Source organism: Protopterus annectens, chromosome 3.part0 (genome assembly GCF_019279795.1).
Source record: "Protopterus annectens isolate FY-2018-M chromosome 3.part0, PAN1.0, whole genome shotgun sequence".
In the NCBI taxonomy this organism is placed as follows: domain Eukaryota; kingdom Metazoa; phylum Chordata; order Ceratodontiformes; family Protopteridae; genus Protopterus; species Protopterus annectens.
In genome coordinates, this window is record NC_056731.1 from 132269521 (window position 1) to 132293093 (window position 23573).

A 23573-nucleotide genomic window follows, 5' to 3' on the forward strand; every position below is an offset into this window, starting at 1 on the left:
ACTAAAGCCCCAGTTCCAGCTGAAGAAAAGCAACCCCAAAGCATGATACTGCCATCGTCATGCTTCACCATGGGGATGGCATTCTTGTGGTGATGTGATGTGTTGTTTTTGTGCCAAATGTACCTTTTGGAATTGTGGCAAAAAAAGTTCAACCTTGGTCTCATCAGATCATTACACATTTTCCCACATGCTTTTGTTTTGCAAATTTTAGCTAGGCCAGGATGATTTTCTGTGTAAGAAAAGGCTTCCGTCTTGCAACCCTACCTCATAGCCCAGACACATGGAGAATATTGGAGATTGTCATGTGTAGTACATAACCAGTACTTGCCAGAAATTTCTTCAGCTGCTTCAGTGTTGCTGTAGGTCTCTTGGCAGCCTCCCTTCGTCTTCTCTTTTCATCACTTTTGGTGGAACGTCCAGTTCTTTGCAACGTCACTGTTGTCCCATATTTTCTCCACTTTTTGATGACGGTCTTCACTGTGTTCCATGGTATATCCAATGCTGTGGAGATTTTTTGTACCTTTCTCCTGACTGCTATGTTTCAACAATGAGATCCCTTTGATGCTTTGTAAGCTCTCTGCGAACCATGGCTTTTGCTGTAGCAGGCAACTGAGTAAATATCAGGAAAATCCTACTAGGAGAGCTGAACTTTACTTGGGGTTAATCAGAGTCTCTTTAATTGATGGCAGTGTGTACCCAAGAAGACTGAATGCTGTAATTAAATCAAAAGGTGCTTCAACAAAGTATTAGTCTAATGGTGTGCACACTTATGCAACAAGCTTATTGTACATTTTGTATTGTTTATATTTTTCTCTCAAACAGATTTATTTGTTTTTCAACTGAATTGTAGAAGTTATAGGTCACATTAAAAGTGGGAAAAGTTTTGAAATGATTTATTGTGGTCTCGTTTTTTTATATCACAAAAACCTGACATTTTAACAGGGGTGTGTATTCACTGTATCCAACTGGGTACTTTTCATCCACAGTCCAACACAAGAAAAATGTCACATACATAACTCAAAAGAACTCTGTAGAACCAATGCAATAATGCACTAATATTCCTTCAAATAAGACTGAATTCCAGACTTCTTAACACAATAAATAAGCTCAGAGTCTCAAGGACGAATAATAAGTTAGAAACAGTATAGCAAGTAGAAATGCATACACACAGACCAAGAAAAACAGCAGGAAGCACTACAAGCATTTTACATTACACCTAGATGTTGATAGGACAGTTGCGCAAGTAAGGTAGACTCTAAGAGTCAAGAAGAATGACTAGTTATAATTGGTTCAAGTGATGAACTGCACAACTGTTGTAAAGCAGAACTCAAGGCAAGAAAAAAGCAGTACAGTATACTACACTAAACAACTAAATATAGCCTACATTGCTTAATAACATTCAGGTAAAATGACAGAGTGACTAAGCAGGAGAGAAAATATTCTGTGGGAAAGAATGCCTTCTGATTTGAAGTGTCTAGAAGGGCTGTCGGGAACTGGACTTGCTGGGAGGGTGTGAGCTGTGACTAACAGATTCAAAGAGAATCCCAGACTCTGAAAGCAGGACAGGGTAAACTGCAAAGCTGTCTGTACTTCATCTTGGGTTGAGGCTTGAATCAGGTAATTATCCAGACAGGGGTAAATGTGGAGGCCCCTGATTCAGCAGTAGGCAATTATTGCAGCTAGTCACTCTGAAAACATTTTTGCTGTAAAGGATAAGCCAAAGGGCAATAATTAATAAACCCTTTAAATGTCAGGTATTGCCTGTTCATTCTGATTTTAGATATGTACAGGTAGACATCTTTCAGGTCTAGGGTAACTATTAAGGCTTTAGGGACAGGTACATCTCAGAGGATATTGCTGCTCTGGAACAATAAAATAAAGCTCATCCTTGTCTACAATTAAGTACAAATTGGATCTATGGATGTAAAACAGCAAATTTACCCCAGGACTGCTCCCTGTACTACTAATGGACAGAGGCAACTCCTAAATGCTTAATCTCTTGCATGGGTCCCTTCAATTGTCTATGGAATGATCCTAGTTATTCTTATTAAGGATAATACAAATTTATTGACCATGAGATGGGTAAGACCAATGTAACACCAAATGGGATGGGTCAGATTAATTCAAGCACCAAAATGAAAACTATGTTTAAAATTACCTGCAAGAAGCTAGCTTAATACCTATCTATGAACCCATGGAAGAGGTTAAGTTTACCATGCTGAACTTTGGTACTTATAGAAATTTTATTTATCCTTGATAAGTCTAAGATTTTTTTTTTGGGGGGGGGGGGGGGCTAAAAATAATCTCTAGTAGAACTGTGTGCCTTCTCTTCCTGCTATGGTTCTCTTTCTATAGCCCCGTGTAGTAAAGGTTTGATTAGATATCTTTGTTCACTAGGTACCCTAATCTTTTTACAAACTGAAGCCTACATCACGGTCCTGCAATTAACAGAATTGTCTTAAATAATTTTCGCTCACTCTTCCAAACAGTACAATATGTCCCCCTACTTTCTGGGTGGAGATGAGAAGTGGTGTGTATTAGGAGGGTAACACTCTGCTGACTCACAATTGTCACCCTGTGCTGTCTTGGCTCTGTGGACCACCAGGCTTCCCCTTTTGGTTAGCCTGCTACTTCCTTCTGGTCTTTCCTTCTCTTTGAATTCTTGCCTGTGTATTACCTCCAGTAGAAGGACCAGCTCTTACTAGGGTACTTTCTGCTATATCTACAAAGGGAGTGAAACAGGTGCTTCACAGACACAACTGTCTTCACCCTTTCTTCCAGCTTCTTAAACACTTGCTCAGATGGGAGTTGAAACAGCAGCTCCTTCATCAAGAGGGGCATTGAAAAGCTGTTTTTCTTTTCCATAAGATTTGTTGGGGGCTGGGTTCCCTTAGGTTCATACAAGGTTGTTGATCCAATGCATCACTTGTAGCCTAACCTACAATCCCAGGATTTTAATAAGGCTTGACTTAATACCAGACCCAAATGTAGTTTTGACCAATTTCCATAAGAGCTACAGGGGCCAGACTCGGCATGTACTTACTATTGCCTATCCGATTGTCCAAGAAATGCTTAAAAGGGTTACTGAGCTACTCTGACTTACCTATAAAGGGAGTTTAATCCATAAAAGAGGCATTCTCTGCAAAATATACTTATACTGCTAACAGGTCCTCTTCGCATTTTGCTAGTAGTTTAGGTCTCTTGGAGAAGGTGTTTAGGGTAGTATTAGTTTTAACTCAAGTTTTCGGTAAAGAAATACTATGGTTTCTCAAGCTGTTTAATATGTCTGGTCAAGTACATGCCAAAAGGGGCATTACATTTTATTACTCATCTGATAACAGAGGAGAGGGGGGGGGGTAATGATCTCCTGGTCTCTAGAAGATATGACCCTGGTGATTAAGTCTGACTAAATAAAAAGACTTCCTAACGAAAGTGGTCACATGGAGGTCGAAAACAACAGTTCATCAATAAAGGTGCCCGAGTTTCTAATGACAGAGTTGATTTTTAGAGTGCATAGCCTATGTTATAGAACAGTACTGTGCAAGTTTCCAAAGGATACAATGCTGCACTTTGTGGCATTTATTTTGAGGTCTTGGTCCAATCACCACTTGTTAGCATGAGTTAGATCAGTCTGGAGAATAGGTGGATCACTTGGGGAATTAATGACAACTCTGAGATGACCGTTAATGACAAACTTCTGTAAGCCATGTGCCTTTGGTGTCTGCTTTAATGTCAAGTACATACCAAAGAGGAGTGGTCCCAAGACTGAGCCCTAAGGGACATCGCTGGTAATCAGTCTTTCGAGATTGTCCCTGCGGCACTAACAAACTGAGTACTGGCAGTGAGCTAGTTTGCTATCCAGCAGGTAACATAGGAGTTTGGATATCTCAATGATGTCTGAGTGCAGAATGGTATTGAGGGCTTTGTCCAGGTCTAGGTATGCAGTGTGAACTGATTTACCAGAGTCTAATGCCTTAGTGACTACATCAAAAAAGTCCACCAGGTTTAAGAAGCAGGATTCACCTTTAATGGATGAAATACGTTTGGTTCCAAGGTTTGAAGATTGTCTAGGTCCTTTATTTATGAGTTCTGTAATGATGCGCTCTACTGCTTTATAGAGAAGGTTAGTGAAGCTGGTAGGGTTACAATTGCCTTGATTAGTCATGGATCCTCCTTCATGAAGTGTGATAACTACAATAGCTCTCCATATTTCTAGCACAAATCCACTAAAGAGGCTGAGACTGAAAAATACTGCAACATAATAAAGAGTAAGCTAGACATTGCATAGGGCTGACAAAACAACGTGGAACACTGTCAGGGCCAATGGAAAAAGAAGTTCTGTACTTACCATAACATCCCATCCGAGTTGTTGCTTTTCATTTATCTTCAACTGATGGAACTTGGATCCGGCACTGATCCAACTCAGCCGTATACTCCAGCATCGGAAATGAAATCAAAGCTCCTCCCCTACCCACAATGCCCCACTCTCTCTCCTCCCCACAGATCGAGTTTGGTGCAGAACAACATCAACCACTTACAGCAGAAAAAAAAACTTAATCCCCGACCAAAAAAGGCACTGGCGCACACATACTCAGCTTGAGTCAAGAAGAAGCCTGTGCCTACATCTGTCCAGTCCACTACACAGCCAAAAGGGCAGGGGGAAAGGAGGGACAGTTGAAGCCAAATGAAAAGCAAAAACTCAGCTGGACCATTATGGTAAGTACATAACTTTTTTATCTGAAGTTGTTTTTCATTTGGTCTTCAACCTACGGGACAGAGACCCTAGCTACAATAACCTTGGGAGGCCATCATGGAAGGATGTTCCGGAGCAGAGCTGAGCTAAAAGAAGCCCTACTCCTGGAAAGAATATCCTCTTTATAATGGGAAATAAAAGTATGCAAAGAGGACCAGGTAGCAGCTCAGCAGATATCATCAATAGAAACCCTGGAGCAAAGGCCGCAGAATTAAATAATGATCTGGTAGAATACTCCTGGATGGGGCCTGGTAGAGACAAACCTTTGGAATGATAAGCCATAGAAATATAGCAGGAAATCCAATGAGAAAGAGTGACCTTAGAAACAGGCTTTCCCAGAAGTGACTTAGAAAAGGACACAAAAGGTTGATCTGTCGAAAACGTTTGGTTCTATGCAAATAAAATCACAGCTGCCTGTGAAAATCAAGTAAATGTAATATGTGTTCCCCTTTGTTCTGGTAATTTAGGAAGGAGACTGTCAAATTAATCACCTGGTTAATATTAGCTTCATAAGCCACCTTTGGTAAGAAAGATGGGTTAGTATGAAGAATCACTCTATCCTTATGGAAGAGTGGATAAGGGGGCTTGACAGACAACAGCTGCAGCTCACAGACCCTCTTGGCTGAGGTAATAGCCACCAAGAATGCCATTTTCCACAATAAGAATTGTAAATCAACAGTGGCGGCTAGTTCAAATGGCGGATAAACCAGGGCCTTTAAAACCAGAGTTAGATCCCAAGGAGGCATAGGGTCCTTGACAGGAGGCCGATGAAGAAAAGTACCCTTTAAAAAAGCCTTGCAGAGCTTAGAAGAGGCCAAGGAGACCAAACTCCCACCCACATGGAAATTTGAAATTTATGTCAATTGAACTTTTAATTGTAGAAAACCTAGTGCCATTGTGAAAAATATAAGCTAATAAGTCCAAAATGGAAGGGACTGGAGCTGTAAATGGGTCCAGATTTTGCTGAGAAGCCCAGAGAGAAACTTTTACACTTAAAAGATCTTCCTGGTAGAAGCCTTATAAGCTGCAACCAAGATCTTTTTAACAGGTAAAGAGAGCCCAGGAGTCTGGTCATCAGGGAAACTGGGGCAGCTAAGCGGTGAACTTCAGGCTGACTAAGCCCTGGTGAGAAACCCCTGATGGGTGTGTGAGAAGATCTGGAACTCTATCCAGAGTCCAAGAAGGACAAACTAGATGAGACCGCAGAGTGGAGAACTAAACCTGACGAGGCCAGAATGGGGCAATAAGGATGACTTTGCTCTTCAACTGTTGTGCTTTCTGAATAAACTTGGGGATCAGAGGATGAGGAGGATAAGCACAAAGTAGACTGGAGGACCAAGCATGGACCAGTGCATCTCTGGGTGACTCCCGTGGAGGGAGGATCAGAGTGAAGTACTCAGTGCACTTTGCATTGGAAGGTGAGGTGAAGAGATCACAGCAAGGAGGACTCCATATTTGGAAGAGCATGTTCACCACTGAAGGATTCAGAGACCACTGGTCCTACTGAGCCTTTCCGCAAAGATGTTGGACTTTCCCGGAATGTGCATGGCCCCCAGAAACCAGTTGGAAGAGTACACCCACTCCCACAATCTCATGGCCTCGTGGCAAAGGTGATCAGATCTGGTCCCCCCCCCCATTTGCTGATGTACCAGACTACTAACATGTTGTCCGTCTGGATGGCAATAGTCCCGGGTAGGAAGAAAAGAAAGGCCTGGAGGGCTTGCAATGCCAAAAGCATTGCCCTCATCTCCAGGATACTGATATGCAGATTGGTCTCCTGGAAGGACCACATGCCTTGGACTGCCCATCCCATGCCATGTGGCCCAGGACTCTCAGGCTGGAAGTGTTTGAAGAGAAAATCTTCTGAAGGTAAAGAGCAAGGTCTTTCACCTTCTTGTAGGGGATGAAAGCTGCCATCTTGTCAGTTCTTATCCTGCACCCTAGAGAGACTAGGTCTTTTGCAGGGGTCAGGTGGGACATCTCGTGATTCACAGTGAACCCTAGGTCTGCCAGGGTTCTGGTCACCAGGAGTAGGTGATATTGCAGGGTGTGAAGGTCCTGGTGAAGTATTACCAGGTCATCTAGATATGGGTCTATTTGAATGCGCTGTGTTCTGCAGTGGGCAATCATTGGTGCTAGACACTTTGTGAAAACCCTGGGGGTTGAAGAGAGCCCAAAAGGTAATGCAGAAAATTGAAAATACAAGGAACCTATTGAGAAATATAGGGATTTCCTGTAGCAGGGGTGAATAGGAATGTGAAGGTAGGTGTCCTTCAGATCCAGAGATACCATAAAGGCCTGGTGGGGAATAATGGGTAACAGCAGATGCAAGGTGAGCATTCTGAAGGTAGGAACCTTGTGATAAAGGTTGAATATGGACAAATCTAGAATTGGTCTCCAAGGACCATCTTTTCTTGGGACCAAAAACATGCTTGAGTAAAATTCCTTGTTTAGCTGGTGTGGTGGGACACTTTCTATGGTGCCCTGGGCTTGAAGTTGATCCAGAACAGTGGGAAAAGATGGAGCTGACTTGATGGGGGCTGGGGTATCCCCTGGAAGGGGGGGTAGAGCACACCAAGTCATAAAATAACCTTTTTGAATTATGGAGAGGACCTGGGCCACTGAGGTGATCTTCCACCAGGAGGGTCGGGAGAGGGTGAGAAGGGACGGGGGTGGGGGGTGGAGAGAGGTAGTGGGTTTGAGTCACAGTTCAGGGGTTCTGTTCTGGTTAGGCTCCCTCCAAAAGGGAGTGTTATTACCAGAGGAAGGGGATCTAGGAGTGGAATGTTTCCTAGACTGCCTCCGGCCTTTAGCCTGTGGTAGAGCAGAATGAGAAGACTGTCCCATAACAAAGGTAGTCCTTTGAGGGTAGTTTCTATGGTACCTAGGGGATAGGTGAAACCAGTAGATGTTTTAAATTTTGCAACTCCTTTCCCTTTTCTTGCAGGGATTTGAGGAGTTCTGCAGATGCTTCACCAAAAAGGGCCTTGTTATCTAGTGGTGCATCCAGCAACGTGGCTTTTACATCCATAGAGAGAGGCTGTAGCCTCATCCAAGAATATCTTCGCAATACAGAGCCTGAAGTTGCGGATTTAAAAAAGGCCTCCACCGCATCGTAACTGCACTTAATGGAATACATTGTTACCTGTGAGGAAGTGGAGAGAAGGGAGTTTAATTGGGCCTTAGCAGGCAAGTCTGGTACATCAGGCAAGAGGGCTGCAGTGTCTAGAAGAAACCTGGCCATGTGGGTTTGATAGGTTAGGGCTCTGACGGCAAGGGTAAAAGAAGTATAGACCTTTTTCCCTAGCCTATCCATAAACTTGCTGTCCTTGTCAGCAGGAATAAAGAGGTAGAAGGCAGCTGCCTGGAGGATTTGTCAGCTGAGTCTGCTATGACTGCAGCATCTGCGGGGGGGGGGGGGTTCTTAAACAGGTACTGGGTATCCTGAGGAACCTTATAGAACCTGTCTGCATGTTTAGAAGGTGGGGTTCGAGAATTAGGAGCCTGTGAAGTAGCCAAAAAAGCATCTTGAAAGGCTGGAAGCAAGGGAGGGATTGCAGATGGTTAGGGTTGATCCATCTGAAGTAATTCAAAATACCTCCTTTTTGTTTCTGAGACATCTGAGGCCTGCCATTTGAAGTGCTGTCTCATGAGAGAGATGGTATCTCCAAAATCTTCCCATGGAGATTGAGGACTGAGAATCCTCTTCCTCAGGGGTAATAAAGTCCTTGGGGGATTCAAACTGAGAGCAGTAGGTAAGGGAATCAGAGGAGGAGTACTTTTCTTCAGACTCTAAGGCCTGCTCAGGAGATACTTGTGATTGTAGGGCCTGGAATGCCCTGACAAGATTTTGGGAGAAAACGTCCCATCCGGGGGCAGATTGCTGTTCTATATGCTTTAATTTTTGTTTTCTCTTGAGAGGAGTTTAAGGATGGATGGATTTAGAAGCCGACGTTTGGGAGGACTGCAGAGCAGGTGTAGGCCACTCTGATGCCATGAGCCGTCGTTCTCCTTTGCCATCAGGGATCGATGGCTGATCAACCTCAGTGGATGTACTCAGCGTTTCCATTGGGCCAGCTTCCATTATGGTTCCCGGTTCCAACTGAGAAACAGGCGTCTGATGGGACCCTGGGCTAACATCTGCCTCAAACATCTGCCTCAAGAGTCTCACCGGACTCCTGAGGTGCAGCATGGGCATCGGGCCTAACTTTTTTTGGCCTTCTTCCTAGGCAGCTCATCAGAACTACCCCGCCCTTCATACCTAATGCCAGACGCCAGAGTCTCTGGTTCTCTACATAGAGTTTAAGAGCAGCCAGACAGCTGCGAAGAGTTTTAGGCACAAACAATTTACAAATGTCACAAGACGTATGGTCATGGGCCTCACCTAGACAAAACAAGCACTTATTGTGCATGTTCTTGGGTGGAATTTGCCTTCCACAAGCACATTTCCCATTTCTAGTTGACATGTACATCTGAAAAACTAATGAATACAAAACAAAAAACCCAAAGGGTACTTATCTGAAGTGGATGGCTGTCAAATAAGAGAACTGCTTCCCGAAGCTGGCTATTAGTAGCCTGAAGATCACTGTAGCAGAAAAGTTCATAAGTGGGTATGTGCAGATATCACCTTTATAGCCAACAGTGGTTTATGGCTCTGACATCAAACGTCGCACATACCCCTGCTTCTAAGACTTTGGTATACTGGCCAGATGTCCGGCAGCAACCTCCCTACAGTAATGAATACTGCAAGATAGGAATAGAAGGACATTTGTAGGAGCTGTATGCACAAAAGTAGAAGCGTCCCTTTGTACTGAAGAAGGCAAAGTATGTGTAGTAGTGGCAGACACCTCATCTAAAGTCTATAATGAAACTACTGTCTTTCCATGAACTGCAGAAGCATCTACATTAGGTATAGCACCAGTTTCAAAACAAGGCACATCTGACTCATTATTGGCCTCAAGCAGCCAAGAGAAAGCATGGCCTTTACTAAAATCAGTGAAATCCCTCAAGAGTTTCTTCAGTTTGGCCAAATGTAATCTGGGTTCATATGCAGACAGGTTATCATACATCTCAACTAGACTCAGTCTATGGGATTCTGAAGAAAACTAAATCATAATTTCGGCTTGCACAGCTTTAATTTCTTCAAGTAACTGCATCTCAACACATGTAAAACATTCAATAAGTAAATGAATGTAATCAAAACTGAGCTGAAGATTGAGGGACTGCCACTGTTTCAATAATTCCAGTTGACTATCACCATAGGTTGGCATTCTAAGAACTCTAAGGCCAAGCAGGACAACTTTATGAACCAAGGCTGCCTCTAAATGCATGCACTGTCATTGCAGTCGCTTTTAAACAACTTGTTCTCCATCTCTCTTATTGCAGTTAAACAAATGTTGGTAAGTAAGAGTCTACTTCAGAATCACGCACAAACCTAGAAGGATTTAACACCGATGGATTATGCTCAACAGTTAACATCTGAGAAAAATGATATACAGAACTATTTGGGTTCCTTCGTGGATTGCATGCTAAATCAAGATCAATATCTTCAGCCATGTCTTGGTAAAATACACTTAGTAAGTATAACAGGAAAAATGTAACCGATCAGTAAAAGTCGACTGAAAGTATGAAAAATAAATAAAACTACAATATAACAAAGTCGGTCACAATGGCTGTAAAGGTAAAAACAATAGGTATATATTTAGACTTTGTTTAATTGTAGTTTTATTTATTTTTCGTACTTTCCGTTGTCCTTTACTGATCATTACATTTTTACTTTTGAAATGCTCTGAAGTGCCAAGTGCTATGAGGTAGCAGCCCTCACTACTGCATCCCTATGCTGCCATATAAAGAAGTCTGTCATTGATTGTGTCTGTGCTGTCCCCAACTTACATGATTATTGTCTGACTCCTAATTACTATATGCAATTAAAGAATCAAACTTCCAATACTGACACATCCCAAGCATGGTTTTCAAACTTCAGTACTAAAATATCTGCCTCTGTCCTACATACAGAACAGAAACAAAATAATTAAATCCAGAAAAAAACATAAGGACTATTGACTGGAGTAACTTTTCCACAGCATCAGCAACATACAACCCCAGGAACAAATAAAATACAAAGCAGATAAAGCATCACTTTTTTTTTACTATAACAGTCTTGCCTTCTCAAAAAAAAAAAAAAAAAATTAATAAATAAACTCTCAGAAATTCTGGAGACATATTAACGATTTTGCAAGTTAAAATCAGTCTCACAGCAACCACTTTATCATTTCTTGTTGACACAATGTGGTCTGCCCCATGGACAATAACAGTAACTATCAGTTCTTTTTCTATCTTTTCAGACACTACTTCTTCTTCTTTCGGCTTTTCCCGGTTAGGGGTCACCACAGCCGATCACCTGTCCGCTCAGGATTGGCAGTGGAGCTTTACAGTGTCGATTTTTCAGACACTACTACTATGATTAAATAAAATATCCATTGTCAACGCTTCCAATTCTTATCCTCATTTCCACCTTCTCAGGATAACATCTGAAGTGTTATCCTAGATGATCCATGTTTGTCGGGAGACATGGGCATTGCAGGGATCAGATAGAGGGAGGATGGTATTCAGTCTCCTACTCTGGCTCGCTCTTTCTGGGGAGAGAGGCTGCCTAGGCTTATTAAAAACCTGGACAGCTCCATGCTGCTATTGGTATACAACTTGTCTGCTTGGAAACACCCATTTACCTCCGGTGGGAAGCAACTGTGAAACTCACTAGGCTGCCGCAGAGTGGGAGAGAGCTAGGGCACATTCACCGGATGCAGAATGACTCTGTACCAGCATCCTTAATCTTCTCACCAGGTACAGACGCACGTTAGGTTGGGTCTTGGGGAAGGTTAAGTTGGGTCAATTAGACCTGGACGGTTAACAAAGGAAAGAAGATAGTGGCAGCTGATAATCAGCTGCAGACAGGAGGACCAGTTAAGAAAAAAAAAAAAAAGCATTCAAAGTGGCACGGTATCTACTGAGCAACACTTTTGATAAAAAGCTACCCACACGGAAAAGATGGGTTTCATCTGCAGTTTTTTAAGCCATATTTTCCCTCTGTCTTTACTATAATCCAGTTTATTGAAATCTTGAGAGCTAAGAAATCTGACTGAAAATTGACATCTACCTCTGGCAGAACTTTTAATACAGATGTACAGCTCAATTGGCAATCATCCTTATGTACATATCATGGTTCTAATTACAACTTCAACGTAAAAGCAAACTATTCTTCATTAGCATTGTCAACGCCTGCATTTCTCTGTCAGCTCACTTACTACTAAGCCTCTCAGCGTACATATTAAAATACCATTTTGTCCAATTCAGATGAGTCACCTAAAAAGCTGTTACTAGGCCTTACAGATCTATATAGCTTGATACAATCTAAAGAACAAAAATTGGGGTTTGGTGCAAAGCGAAAAATGGGTGCAGTTCCTTATACTTTTCTTCCTCTCACCCTCTATCTACTCACAATGACAATGTACACACCCTCAAATATGTAAAAATACTGCTAAGTCTCACACTTTCCTTTTTCTGCTCTTCTTGGTCAATTAAAGTTTGAGATGAATAAATACATAAATCAAAACTGCAAACAAGTAGATTTTTCTCCTACTGCCCACTCAGGCATGAGCAAAAGGGACTTCACAACACTGCTCACATATAGGCTTCCCATGGTTGTCTTTAACTTGTTCTTCTAATGTAAGGTTTTAAACCCTTCTGGAAAAAAATACTGGCAGATTCTTACATCCCTCTCTACGCTATAAACATTGTTTTTTTTTTTCTTTTATTCACACTGGCTAGCTACCTAACATCTGCAAAGTTTAAACTTTTTATGACTGCCAATACTGAAACCACATCAGCCTACATATAGTCTCTCTCCAGTCTACACCTACGCTACTGGCAGCTGCATCAGTACATTAGAGGAAAATACAATCCAGAAACTGAGATATGTACTAGCAATACATCATAACACTGACAGGTAATTCATTGTTAATACACAGTAGGAGGTCAGTCCCAAAGGCAAGAGATGCATTACCAGATCAGGGCAATCATATCTGTACTACACGCTGTCTATTAAAAAATATTTTATTTTGTTAAAACAGTGCTAGTGTAGGATGGACCTTTATTTCTTTTGGGTCTTTTTTGGTCAATGTGATTGCCCAAGGACAGCTTGATGCTGTATTTTACAGGTTTATGCCTTACTATGTGAAATTAATTGCATAGTTTATCCATAGCTGCCACTTTGCTGAAATATTACACTAATTCCTAATGAGCTCAGCTCTGTGAATAAAGCACCCTTGCTCATGCATCCACTCTCCTTCCTCTTTTTACAGGATATTGTATTTATTTTTCTTCATTTAGAACGGAATCACTGCTGAACTGGTGTTTATTAATAGTAGTTTAGTGGATACTTGTGGCATCTGAAAGCATCCGGGAAATCTCAGGAAGAATTTCTTAAAAGACTGAATATTCATAGGTTCATATAGGCTACTGGCCCTAGGGCCTATATAATCCTAGTCAAAACGTTGCCCTGGCTTTCGCCACCCAAGAAAATTATTTTCCTGTGCCCCAGTCGAGCAGAGCCACAGAGGAGATCCCCGGGGTGAATTTCCTATTCTCCATCCAATCATCAAGATTTTTCTTGAGCTTTGTTTGATATAGATAGGTAGTTTGTTCCAGAGTATGGGAAGTCTCTGTGACAGGAATCTATCCTTCCAGCATGTTCGGTTTATTGTGGTGACAAGGTTTAGGTCCCCTAGAGCATGTAGCTCGGAGGGATTGGGATTTCTTTAAGTGAAGCATGTCCAACAGCCCTGGGTTTGACATAGCTTTGTATGTTAGGCAGAGATCGCTTCTGAGTAGGCGATATGCGATGGAGGAAAGCTGGAGTTTTTTGAGACTGTCTGTGTAAGGCATTTGTTTGAGGCTGGTATTCCTCTTTGTGAGGTATTTCTGCAGCCTTTTCAGTTGTTGTAGATGAATGGTTCGGTACATACCAAAAGGGGCGTTGTACTCTATAATGGGTCTAATGAGTGACGAGTAGAGGGGAAGAATGACCTTTTTTCCTGGATGAGAAACCTTTTGTAATGAGGTGTGCCACGTAGAAAGATTTCCTGACTACTGTGGCGATGTGATTACCATAGGAGAGACTACTGTCCACCTGTGTCCCAAGGTCTCTTATCACACTTTCGGTGTTAAGTAGACTACCACCTATGTGGTAGCTCATGGGTACAGAGTTTTTACTAAAGGGGATAACAATGCACTTTTTGGCATAGAGCTGGAGGCTATGGCTTTGAAACCAGGCATCTATCTCAGTGAGGCCCTTTTGTACGATGTCCACATCATTAGGAGTTTCGATTATGGCTTCAAGTTTGCAGTCATCTGCGAAGTTCATTAGCCAAAGACCTTCTGTGTTAGCCTGTACTTCAGAAAAGTAGATACCAAATAGGAGAGGACTCAGGACTGAAACCTGTGGCACTCCACTTGTCACTGGTCTGAAGTCGGATTTGGAGTCTGCTACTTTCACAGTGTGGGTTCTGTCAGTGAGCCAGCTGGCAGCTCATCTTGTGACACAGGGATTTATACCTAGTTTAGTGAGTTTATCTATAATTCCAGAGGGGGGATGGTGTCAAAAGCCTTGGCGAGATCTAGATAGGTTGTGTGAACCACCTTACCCTCTTCTACGGCTTTGGTGACAGCTTCAAAGAAGTCTATCGGGTTTAGGAGACATGATCTGCCTCTTACAACCCTGAACTGGGTTTGGTCCAGAGTTTGGAGATTACCAATGTCTTTGTTTTAACCAGGCTCGTTAGGCTAATAGAGCGGTAGTTCCCAGGGTCCGTGGTGGCTCCCCCTTTGTAGAATGGGATAACTGTCGCTGTGCACCATTCAGTGGGCACAAAGCCTGAGTTGAGGCTATGATTGAACATGGTGCTTAGGTGGGGTGCCAGTTTATTCTGTAGTTCGTGTACAACTCAGCCTGGGATGTTGTCAGGTCCCATGGATGCTGTGATCTTGGCTTTGGAGAGTGTGGCTTTTACCTGTGCAGCCGTGATTACAGGAGCTTTGCATTCTTCCGGTATAGAGATGGGCCGTTTAGGGGGTGAGAGGGGGGGTAAAGTTAGCACTGAACCTATCTGCCAGGATGCTGGCAATATCAGTTGAATCTGTATATTTAGTGCCATTGTGCTGTAACTCAGAGCAGATCTGAGTGTTGCCATTGAGATTCGTGACATAGCTATAGAATGCTTTGTGGTTGCCTTTAGAATCAGTGGCAATTTTGTTTTCGTAACTAGCTTTGGAGTGGCAATTTTGTTTTCGTAACTAGCTTTGGAGGATTTTATAAGGGATCTCAGCTTCTTACTGAGGCTGATCAGGGAGTTCCTCCAATCATGGGATTTTACTCTTTTTTGCAACAGTTTCTTTCTTCTGTTGTAGAGTTTGTTTATGGCAGGGGACCACCAGATTAGCTTCCTTTTTTTGGATGATAGCAGCATCTTGGTTCTGTTAGGGATAGCACGATACATGCACTTGTGTAAGTGCTTATAAAGTGCATTTGTGTAGGATTCAGCAGTCATACCTCTATTGTCTATCTGCATAGGTGTCGTGAAGTTTGCCACTTCTGTCTTAAGAAGCATGAAGTTGGCTTTTTATAGAAATTTGTACATGTCAAAATAACTGTTCTAAGTGATGTTGCCATTTGACAAGAGAATTTCCCCCTACTTGCTTGGCTAGCTCAGTATGAGATCTCTGAAGCAGGGATATAGTCTTAGCAAAACAGAAATTAATGGGTCTATAATTTTCTTGTTTTGGCAGCCAAAAGTATTTGTATTCACTGAGGCTACTGAACACAGTTGTGATAGCCACATTGATTGGTATGTCTAAACTGTACTTATGTTTTTGGATATCAAGTAACCATTATGTCATTTTCATCATAACATGATCACCTGTGCAGTACTAATGCCACTTTATCACTCTGAATGTGTACTATTTCCCATACTGTCTACAATTAATTTCCTGCATCCTTATGAGAACAGTAACACGTTACTGGCCAGAGGTAAGAGTACTTGCCATTCTGATTAGGCAGTGTTGCAGTATAATACATTTTATGCTTAAGAGTTTCACTCAGCTGCACACCTACTTTAGTGACCTATTGTTCATCTTTAAAATGAATATATAATCACTCCGCTTAATCCTAGTAAGACTTCTTAAATAATCAAGTATAGCAGTACTAAAGATTACTCACCCCCCCACCCCCCAAGTAAAATGAGGAAGAACTGGTAGATTCACAAAAACATATAGCATAACTTGGTGTTACAATCTCAGGATACGTTTGCCAAATATTTTTCTTTTGGTTCCCGGGCATACAAAACAATTAGAAACTTTGGCACGTGACTGCTCCTTTAAGAATCCATGATTCTGACAATTTACTCTCATGCCTTCTTATTGCTAATACTTAAATCAACTCTTCAGAATCCTTATCAGATTTAGTTGTGCCTGATTTGCTTAATGAGAGTCATGAGAAAAAGTACTGCAATTTCCGTGCCAAAAAGGGAATGAGGATTCTAGGATTAAAGCAAAATTACTTTTTTTTTTCCAATCACTGGACATATTCGCTATACAGAAACACCAGTTCCCACTCCAGTTCGGACAGAATAACTGAGCAGCACAAATCAAACAGAAAATATTTTGTGTTTCTTTATTAAAGACTGCCCTTTCATTGCTTTTTTGAAAAAGTGTTGAACAAAATGTGCTGAAAACTTTAAAACCGATTTGAAAGAGGTTAATTTCAAAATATAATCACCAGCCTGTATGCACCTGATCACCCCCCCCCCCCACATACAAAAAAATAACTTCCACTTGACTTTCATGAGGTCCAATAAAATGACAGCCATGAGTATAAAGGGACTATTTCTTACTGCCTTCACATTGTCTTGGTATTAAAGGGGACATCAGTAACAGGAACTGCATTGCCGAAGTTAGTTATGTGCTTTCCCATATAACATCAAAATCTAGTCTGGTACTGCACTACTTTAAATGAACATTCACTCATTAAACATTTATATGCTGAAATGTATTTGAATGAATGTATAAATAAATAAGGGAATGATACACGTGTTCCAGTGGTCTAAGCATGGGTAATGTTTAAATCTATACATCTGCGTCGCTTTATACCACTGGAATTTTTTAGATGGGGAACTGGGAAAAAAATGTTAGCTGCATCCAATACAAGGCCCAAGAAGAAGGCACTGTGCACACATTTTCAAAATGTCTGGAAAGCTTAAAGCTATGGTGGGTGCTTTCACTAGGGAACAGGTTCTTAATGCTCTCTCTAAGGCCAAGAACACTGCATTGATGGGCCTAGGCAATATTCCATGATTCCTTCTAAATAGCATGAAACATTATCTATCAGGCCTTCTGGAATTGCTATTTAATTCTATCCTCCAAACAAGTTTCGTTCTTCATGAATGGAGAACAGCAACAGTCATCCCTCTGCACAAAGGTAGGCCATCTACAGACCCATTAAGTTTCACTAGTCTCTTATGAAAAACCATGGAATGAATTATCATGAACGTGATCAATAATGACAAAGGAAACCTCCAAACACTGGACCCAACCCAATTTGGTTTCAACAAGGGCAGGTCATGCATAATCAACCTGGTGGACTTTGAGAAGGCCATCAAAAACAATGCATGAGGGCAAAATCATTCACACTGCGTCCTTGACCTAGCTAAGCCATTTGACACAATCCCCCGCTTGGACATTGCTGATAGACTTAAGAGGTTAGGTACAAACCTTTATGTCACCTGGTGGATAGCCAGCTGGCTCACAGATAGGACACAGGAAGTTAGAATTGGAAGTCCACCTCTACAAAGAGGCCAGTCATAAGCTGAGTCCCTCAGGGATTGGTCCTGGGACTGCTCCTTTTTGGCATTTACTTCTCTGATGTCAAGGCCAACATGAACGGCCTCTGGCATCAATAGCCTCTGGCTAACTAAATTTGCAGATGATTATAAATTAGGAGCTGTCATTGAATCACCCACTGATAAATGATTTCCAGGAAGGACTGACACAAACAACTGTAGCCACAACCATGGACTAAAACTAAATGCCAAGAAATTCATAATAGTGTAATTTGGAAAGTCATTCACTCCCGGTAACTATCATATTAACAACACACCCCTAAGATTAACAACACACCCCTAAGAGTTGACACAGTAGTCAGGGACTTGGGGACACACACAGACAGTAATCAAGCCTTTGACCATCACATATGTACATTAGTGAAAAGTAATTCTACGTTGTGCACCTTACAAAGGTATGGCATCTAGGTCCAAGGAAGTCACTGTTCCAGTGTGTTCGGCATTCATCAGACCTACCCCTTTGGTATGTACCTAACCAGGCATATCCAACAATTGGAATGTCCGCAGAGGTTCCTCACTAAAAGAATACAAGGCATAAGTAACATCTCCTATGCAGACCGTCTCAAGGCTCTATCTCTGCATTCAGTCTCCTACAGGCTCTTAAGGGGAAGATCTATGCCTGGATTGTCGGACCCCACTCTGATGGACCTCCTGCATATCTGAAATACAAACAGCATCAGAACTACCCATTCAAAAGACTTAAACCCTGCCTTTGATATAAACAGGACCTACTGGAGAGAGATTTATGTATCCCACAGACTACCTCTGTCAATTGAACAGGCTCCCCCATCCACATGACACACAGTTCCTCCATAATTCAATTCAAGTGCAACTTGGACAACTGGATAGGAAATAAGAAGTTCATCCCTGGTTTGGCACCTGTGTCTCATAGTCACAGGCAGTCTGTAAATGGGTCATCTCCCAAGACTCTGCTTACACTTATCATGGGTACCAGAACTTGTCAGAGATTTGGGATGCATGACTAGGCTTAAAAAGGCCATTGTGGTTGTTAGCCTATTAAACATCTATGAACCTATGGGAGGTGTGGGAGACTATACTAAATGAATGGTTAGAAGGAACTGTGATGACAGTGTTGTGTTTATTTATTGGAATGCGGGGTACACATTCAAGTAGGCAGGTATGAAGCAAGGTGGTGGTAACACTGTGGCTAAACTGGGAATTGCAACACTAACTGTACTATCAAGAGCATAGTTTTAAGTACTGATCACTAATTTAAAGTGGGGAAGCTACAACTGTATAAGTGCTTACCATAACACTAGATTGTTGAGGAGATGTCACAGTAACATTTAATCATAACTTTTGTATTCAGTCTCCTTGATAGATTTGTTTTCCTTTATTAGCTACCTTCTCTACAAGGACTGCTGCCAAACGTATGCCTGTGTAGGTGCTGAAGTTGATAGCACAAGACTAATATAAATCTAGCACTATAATATACTCTATTTTATCCTGTAAGGAAAGTGTTTGTGGTATGCAAACATAGTGCTGTGGCACAAAGAGTATAAACAAAGATCTAATCTAATAAAGATAAAAATAAATCTCTCTCTCTAAACATAATAATCACATAATAACCATACTAGCATTAACTGTGAAAAATTCCCAATGGAGGGAGGGGAAGGAGAAAGAGGGAAAGTTTAATGTTACAATGATCTCTTTTTGAAGATTTGCTATTATGCTAAGTAATGTGCATTGACTCAGCTCTTCTATATGCTCTGAGGAGGGTCGATGTAATGGTGAATCTTATCACCTCTGCAGATTCTCAGCTTGGGAGCTGGTCAGCCAAAGGACTCTGGGGTCTATGTGCAACCATGCTAAAACCCGTTTTGCCCTTAGACTGTGCTTTCCTCTTGTGTTTGGTGAAGATGTAGATATTTATCAGGTGCAGAAAAATACAGTTTTGTACCTACCATAAATGTAGATGTCCGATAGACATGCAACTGCAGTCATAACATGTGGGTTGTCCTGCCTCAGGCAGCCCTCGGTCGGCCGGATTCCAAAGTCTGGGTCCGACGTCGGCTGATGTCGCATTTCTCTCCGACGTCAGAGCGGCTGGAGTACAAAAGCATCAGCCGACGCCATTTTCTTCAGTGTTTCTTGCCCCAGATGCCAGGTGCCCTCCAAGGAAGGCTGTAATCAAATTGGAAGACAAAAACAGGATTCCAAACAAATAAATGAGCAATAAAACAAATACACCATAACAGGTATCCCCAGCTAAGAGTAACAGGGATAGGAGTGGACCCTAGGCATAGAGGGGTATGGAGGGAGGGAAAATCCGACTGCAGTTGCATGTCTATCGGACATCTACATTTATGGTAGGTACAAAACTGTACTATGTCCTTCAAGAATGCAACTGCAGTCATAACATGTGGGTAGAATACCATAGCTTAGCTGGGGGAGGAGGAATGCTCTAAGAAAAAGATAGTGTGGCAATCAAACCCTGCAGGACTGCCGAAGCAAAGCCTGCTCTGGATCTGGAGTATAGAGGGAGATTGTAGTGTTTGGAGAATGTATGCACAGAGCTCCATGTAGCAGCTTCTAGAATGTCCTTAGTAGGCACCCCTCTTAAGAATGCTGTAGAGGTGGCTGTAGCTCTGGTGGAATGTGGTCTGACATTGGCTGGAACAGTCTTTCCATGAAAGGAATAACAGAATCTGATGCAATGTCCAATCCATTTTGAAATAGTCTGTTTTGAAATTGCTTTTCCTTGGACTGCAGGGGCGTAAGCTACAAAAAGTTGTTCAGACTTCCTACTGGCCTTGGTTCTGTCCAGGTAGTATCGAAGTTGTCTGTGAATGTCCAAGGTATGCAACAGTCTTTCCCCCTTATTCTCAGGATTGGGGAAGAAAGCAGGCAGATGAATGGCTTGATTTAAAGAAACCCTAGATACCACCTTTGGCATAAAAGTAGGGTCGGTCCTTAATGAAACCCTGTCTCTGTGAAAAATAATAAAGGGTGGTATTGCCATTAGGGCCTGTAGCTCCGAAACCCTTCCTGCTGAGGTAATTGCCAACAGGAAAGCAGTCTTCCATGAGAGAAATTGCAAGTCAACTGAAGCTGCTGGCTCAAATGGAGGTAGAGTCAGTTTTTCTAGGACAAAATTGAGGTCCCAGGCTGGCACTGGGGCCTTTCTTGGTGGCTTAAAATTCTTGATTCCCCTGAGGAATTGCCTTAGTAAAGGGTGTGAAAAAACAGGAGGATCAGTGTTGTATCTAGCTGAAATAGCAGATGCATGTATCTTTATGGAAGAATATGAGAGGCCGTTCTTTAACATATCTGCCAAATATTCCAAGATGAGTGGGATGTTCAACAATGATGCATCATGTCCCTTGCTGGTATTCCAATTGCTGAATCTTTTCCACTTTGCTAAGTAAACCTTTCTGGTGGATGGTCTTCGAGCCTCTGTTAGTATCCAAGTTATTTATGGGATCTCCCAGGCTGTTAGATGCAGTGTCTGAAGATTTGGATGCAGTGTTTCGAAATTGTGTTGAGTCAAAAGTAGAGGCCATTGGGGAAGGGCCCACCTCCTGGTGTGACATATGCTCCGTAGTAGTGGGTACCAGTGTTGTCTTGGCCAGTCCGGAGCTACTATGATTCCCTTGGGTCTCTCTGCTTTGATCTTTAGTAATACTGAGGTCATCAGTGGCAGAGGTGGGAATGCATAGATTGTTAGGGAGTTCCAGTTGAATGAGAGGGCATCTATTTTCCAAGCTTTTGGATGGTATGTCCTTGTGCAGAATTTTGGTAGAAGATGGTTGAGGTGAGAGGCAAATAGGTCCACTTCTGGCTTGCCCCATGTCGAGTGAGTTGTCTGAAGGCCTTGGATGTAACCTCCACTCGTGTGGATCTGTGAAATTCCTGCTTAGGCTGTCCGCCAACACATTGTCCTTTCCTGGAACAAACTGGGATTGTAACTGGATGTTTAGGCTCAGTGATTTCTCCCAAAGATGCATTGTCAGTCTGCAAAGGTGGTAAGAGTGGGTGCCCCCTTGCTTGTTTATGTACCACATCACAGTGGTGTTGTCTGTCCGTATCAGTAAATGGCCTTGCTGGAGTTGGTGTTGAAAGGCCTCGATGGCATGCATTACTGCCAGCATTTCCTTTTGGTTTATATGCAGATGTGTTTCCTTTGGAGACCATTGTCCTTGTATACACCTGCCTTCCATGTGCGCCCCCCATCCAAGGTCTGAGGCGTCTGTGGTCATGGTCTGTGTTATCTGTGTTTTTTTGAATGACATACCTGTGTTTGCCTGGCTCACCGAGGCCCACCATAGGCATTCCTTTTGTAGGCATGGAATGAGCGGTATGATTGTCTCCAAGTTGTTGCTGTGTTGAGACCAAATGCTTTTTAGGTACCATTGAAGCTTTCTCATGTGTAGTCTTGCTAATGGAACCAGGAGAATGCAGGATGCCATGTAACCCAGGGCCTGTAGGAATCTCCTTGCAGTCATCTGGGTGAGTTTTGCTAAACCTTTGAAGTAATGAGTTAACTTCTCTTGCTTGTCTTCTGTCAGGTAAGCCATCTGAGAGGCTGTGTCTAGTTTGGCTCCTAAGAAGATTTGCTGGGATGGCTGCAGTCTTGACTTTTGGAAGTTGACTGTGTATCCCAGGGCTTGAAGTAATCGTATGACATAATCCAGGTTTTTTGTCAACATCAATTTGTCGTCCGCTTGTATGAGGCAGTCGTCCAGGTACGGGTAAATTTGTATCCCCTGGAGCCTGCAATGAGCAATTACTGAAGCCAGGCATTTTGTGAATACTCTGGGCGCAGTAGATAAGCCAAATGGCAATGCTGAGAATTGATAATGCTCTGGCCCTGCAAGAAATCTGAGGTATCTTCTGCAGCTGTGTCTGATGGGGACATGCAGGTATGCCTCCTTGAGGTCCAGAGTAATCATCCAAGACCCCTTGTCCAGCATGGGAAGTAGTTGCTGTAGAGTCAGCATTTTGAACTTTGGTACTATGAGAAAGGTGTTTAATGCGGACAAGTCCAGTATTGGTCTCCATTGAGATTCTTTTGTTGGAACAAGGAACAGTCTTGAGTAAAACCCCTGGTCTTGTTCTATTGCTTTCATCTGAGTCAGCCAAGTGATTTGCTTGATAGCCTCTGCCTTCTGGTTTTGTGGTAGGTTTGGCATGCCTTGTTTTCTTGGTAAGGTATGAAAATGAAACCTGTACCCTCGGTCTATAATGTCCAAAATCCATTTGTCCTTTGTCAGTCTGTGCCAATTTTCTGCAAACAGAGATAATTTCCCGCCCAAGGGAGCTTCTATTTGTTCCCTGGTAGGCGGTAGTAGAGGAAAGTCATTGAGATTGTGGTTGCGGGGCAGGTGAAACCCCTGCGTCACTTCTTTGGTTTCCTGGCTGCCATTGTCATCCCCTGTAAGGGCCTCTGTATTGACCTCTTCCTCGGCCACGTCTGTTCTTACCCCTTTGAAACTTTTCTGGATTTGGAAAGGACCAGTTTTTAGAAGGCCAATTCCTACTGAATCTGGGGGGTTGAACCTGGAGGAAATCTTTCACCGTCTGAACTGATTTTGCTTTTTCTTCGATGGTCTTTAACACATCCTTAGCATTCGCACCAAAGAGCTTGTTCTTTTCCAAAGGTGCATCCAGAAGTTTTGCTTTTACATGATCTGGTAGAGGTTGATCTTTTAACCAAGCATGTCTACGAATGACTGCCCTTGTCATAGCTGCCCTACATGAAGCTTCCAGTGCATCATATCCACACTGCAGGAAGTGATTGCTTACTTGCTGAGTGTTATGTACAGCTTCCTGCAAAGTCTTCCTGTCTAAAGGATCAGGAGTGGCTAATGTTGTTTGTAAATCTTCTAACAGGTAATCCTGATATTGTA

The 23573-nt window shown here is 42.4% G+C and overlaps 1 protein-coding gene across 1 annotated transcript in view; it reads right to left on the reverse strand.

Moving 5' to 3' along the window:
* Nucleotides 1-23573, reverse strand: part of NSUN6 (NOP2/Sun RNA methyltransferase 6) — a 611674-nt gene that overhangs the window by 453718 nt on the left and 134383 nt on the right. The gene's annotated exons all lie outside the window — the stretch shown is intronic.